Source organism: Adiantum capillus-veneris, chromosome 4 (genome assembly GCF_014529385.1).
Source record: "Adiantum capillus-veneris isolate H3 chromosome 4, ASM1452938v2, whole genome shotgun sequence".
Taxonomy (NCBI): domain Eukaryota; kingdom Viridiplantae; phylum Streptophyta; class Polypodiopsida; order Polypodiales; family Pteridaceae; genus Adiantum; species Adiantum capillus-veneris.
In genome coordinates, this window is record NC_140934.1 from 139,095,927 (window position 1) to 139,099,922 (window position 3,996).

The 3,996-nt window shown below is 45.5% G+C and overlaps 1 pseudogene; it reads right to left on the minus strand.

Moving 5' to 3' along the window:
- Positions 1-530: 530 nt before the first annotated feature.
- On the minus strand, positions 531-3,658 carry LOC147460052 (calmodulin-like protein 2; annotated as a pseudogene).
- Between the last annotated feature and the right edge of the window lie 338 nt (positions 3,659-3,996).

A 3,996-nucleotide genomic window follows, 5' to 3' on the forward strand; every position in this document is an offset into this window, starting at 1 on the left:
TCACATACACTAGCACCTCGAAGGCATGTGGAATTACACAAGATGCTGCTATGAGAAAAAGAATTCACGAAGATAATGTTGGTCACAGGGTGTTGAAAGAAAACACTTTCTTGGTCGACATGTATGCCAAAATTGGTGCACTTCATAAAGCACAAAAAGTGTTTGAGGAGTAAGGTGGCTTATATAGATAGTGTTAGCATGCCTAAACACCACCGGAGGTCTTATCGTTGTACTCTTGGTAAGAGCGAGCGAGGATCGCCATTGTACTCTCTATGTCTCTTTCTCGGTTTGAAGGTTAAGTGAGATAAAATGATTGGTAGGCTATTTTGGAACACTATGTAGCTATGCTTTTTCACCTTCAACTTTAAAAGAAATGTGAATTTAAAGGGTTTGAAGGTAAGAGGAGCCATGCCACCGCCTTTACTAGTGAATGTTTATTTACATGGTCTCTTTTAATGAAGAAGATGCTTAGAATTGAAATAGGACACCTAAAGGTGTGAATGAAGGTTTATTTGCAAAAAGTAATTCCTCTAGAAGCTTTGGATGGAGGGAGTGAAAGGATTTTGAAGGTAGAACAACTTCTTGAATTCAAAGAAGTCAACTTGACCATCTCCGTTCTTGTCCACCCTGGCAATCATGTCCACGCAGGCGTCTAGCTGCCGGGCCTGTGGAAAGCCCAGAGAGCAGAGCACAGTCTGCAGCTCGCTTGGCGATCAGATGAAGCGATTGCAATCCTTGTCGAACACGTGGAAGGCTGCCAGGAGGTCCTGGTCGACGTCAGCGTCGATGGCAGATGAGCTGGCAGTGGCGTCGAACTCCTCCACAAAAGAGCAGACGCTCTCGTAGAGCTGCAGAAATTCATCTTCGTTCACGTGGCCCTGCGTCTTGGTGACCAGGCCACCTAGAAGGGATAGAAGGGAATATTCGGAGGTGGGGATTCCGAGTCTGTCGAAGATGCTGGCGATTTCGTTGATGCTGACGTTATCGTAGCCGTTCTCGTCAAAGGTGCAGAAGACGCGCTGCAGGACTTGGCGGGAGGGGGAGGGAGAGGGGGAGGGGGAGGGGCAGGTGGAGCTGGAGGATTCGTGGGAGCGGGGGACTTGCAGGAGCGGATGAGCGTGGGCTGGGGGAGCCGGAAGCGGGGGAACGGGGGGTTACAACGCATTCGAAGTGCCAGAGGGCGTCGAGAAGGTTCAAGAGGAAGATTAGCAAGCTTAATGTGAGTGATAATCGGAGATTGATGACCTTGAAAAGAAAAGGATTCCAACTCAAGTGATATGATTTGTTTGTTGAGGAGTGATTGTGAATGCTTCTTTCATTTCACGGAGTAATCTTTCGCTCTCTCCCTCTCTCTCTCTCTCTTATGACCTCCAGAAAATTCATTTTCACAAACATACAAAAATCCCTCCAAGACAAATTTGAACCGAAAATTTTACAATACTAGCCATCATTTTTACAAAATTACACTATTTTTCATGTTAAGCAAAATTTTTTCCTTCTCACCCTCCCCTCAATCGGCTACTTTGATTTTGCAACCGGCTCAAGGCTAAGCTGAGGCACACTTTTTCCGAACACTGCCTCCACTCACACCACGTGATATGTTCATTTGGTCCCATAGGTCATATTTGAGCTCCGAGTATGATAATAGAACTCTCTCTCTCTCTCTCTCTCTCTCTCGCTAAGGTGGCGCTTCCCGCCAAGTATGGATGCTCCTTGCCGCTCTCTCTCTGCTTATGGATTTCCCCTATGCATCTCTCGACATCACCTACCATGGCCCTGTTCTCCTTTGCCCTGGGGTCACTCATACACATTTTAGGTGGCCCTCCAAGCTGCGCTTTGTTTCCCTTGTACTAATCACGACCCACTTTCTGTACACTCTGATGTCTTGTAACCTCAGGGGTTCACCGTTCAGTACCCCCCTATATAACATGCATCCACGGAGTATTGAAAAAACCCCTGTTTTAACATATCTAAATGAATAAAATGACCCCTTATTTTAAGATTTTTTTCAAAATTGAGTATAAAAAACCCCTTATTTTTTCTATTAAATTGCCTAAAATGTTTTCATTTAAAAACCCCTCCTATAGAACTCACGTTATACATTACATGATTACATAGTACACCCCCCGAACCGACTACAATAGTGGCCTTATTGTGCAGCGCCCCCTTGTTTTTTATCATGTCTAACTTCAAAAAATCTTGGCGATTGCCGACTTCAGCTCGCCCCATTTCACACCTTTAATTGCCTTTCTACAACTCCACTTAGGAAACTCCCGTGCTATTGGTCTTCACTCTTCGAACTAAAAACCCATGCAAACTCCACATTAATTTTTAGTCAAAAAACTCCGAGAGGAGTGTCACATGGATGAGGCTAAATGAAGGAGGACTTGCATAAGAGAGCACAGCCAACATAGCCAGACCCCCTACTTTGCTCCTCACTGCATGACATTCCTAAAGAAAGAATTTCTTATGTTGATAGTGAAAGTGGTCGCAAACAAATATAACCATTTCGTAGAAATGACCGTCGGATGTTGAGACCTCTACAAGAGAGCCAACGACCGCCACGACTATCAACAATCTTGAGCCGCAATTGCCCAACATAGCCTTTGATTGGAGATTTGCTAGATGTTCAAATAAGTCCATTCAAAACTCTAAACTTGCCTAGTATATTGGTCCACCCCCTTTCTATATACAATACAATACCATCAAGTTGGAAAGGGAAAAGGGGTACATACCCAGAAGACACAGAAGCGCCTCTCTATAGCCCAAGATACACACAACACCCCAGTGCACTAGGATTGAATTCAAAATCTACACCATCTCACCTGCACACACCCGTCTCGGTGTCCCAACACGCACACACACTTCTCTAAAAGCTCAAGAACATTCCACTCCTGCACAACCTCTATTCCACACCACAAAGACATACCTACCTCTTTCTCTCTTTCACTTTGCAGACACGCGTCTCGCTTCGGGGTTGCACCCAAACACACCAACACCGGTAACACACACAAAGCACAACATAAACGAGAAAGGGGAGTGGGGATCATACACAAAAAAAGGGGGAAATGGTAAGCTTTGCTTCCATAAAACCTGTTTACAAGAGCACCATTGTACTATGGCAGGGCACACTCCTCCTACACTTCTCCTTCTCCATGGTCAAAAGGCTCTCCCAAAATGATGGTTTCCAGAAAATCCCTTGGCCAAAAAGCCCCCATTACAAAATCCCCCCCTCATTTTTAAAAAGAATCCTCTTATATTGAATCTTACAGTTTCCAAAAAAGAAAAAAAAAGTTTTTTTATTTGTTTATCGTGAAGCTCATTGAGATCACTTTGACTTTTTTCCCACTTTACATCCACTTGTGGTTGCATTTTTAGCATACTAGATAGGTTGGTGACACCTCGATAATCCTTACCTCGCACTTGCATGTGAAGGACCTCAAGGAGCCCCTCTTGGTTGCCACGGCGCCGTGACAACCCCAAGGGAGTCCATCTATCCTCAATAAAAGGGTTGGTCTCGTGTGAGCACCGCGTGGGAGCATACCCCGCAAGAGTCCCACATCATCATCATCTCCAGGTGAACAATGTCACCGAGAGGGCCATGTACTGCCACCAACCAGCAGAACCACCGTCCAATATCCGTTGCACCCACAACCATGGCCACGAGCTCGTGGAGCTCCAAGAGTCCCTCTCAACTTGATACCACATATTGGTCAAGATTCTGCGATCTGGCCAGCTCACAATGCATGTGGGATAAGGGGAGGTGCCACGTGGTAGCATGGCAGCCAACCTCCTCCACAAACTCCCTCAAGCCCATAAAACCTCAAAAAACTTGGCAACAAAATTGGTTTTTGGCCCAGTTTGTTGAACTCCCATTTTCTCATTAGTGATCAAGCTTCCGAGCCGTCAAGCCACACTTGTAGACATGGTCCCCGACTTCAATCGATACAAATTGTGACACAATTTGATTTCCCTAGGCCCACCTATTGAGGCAAA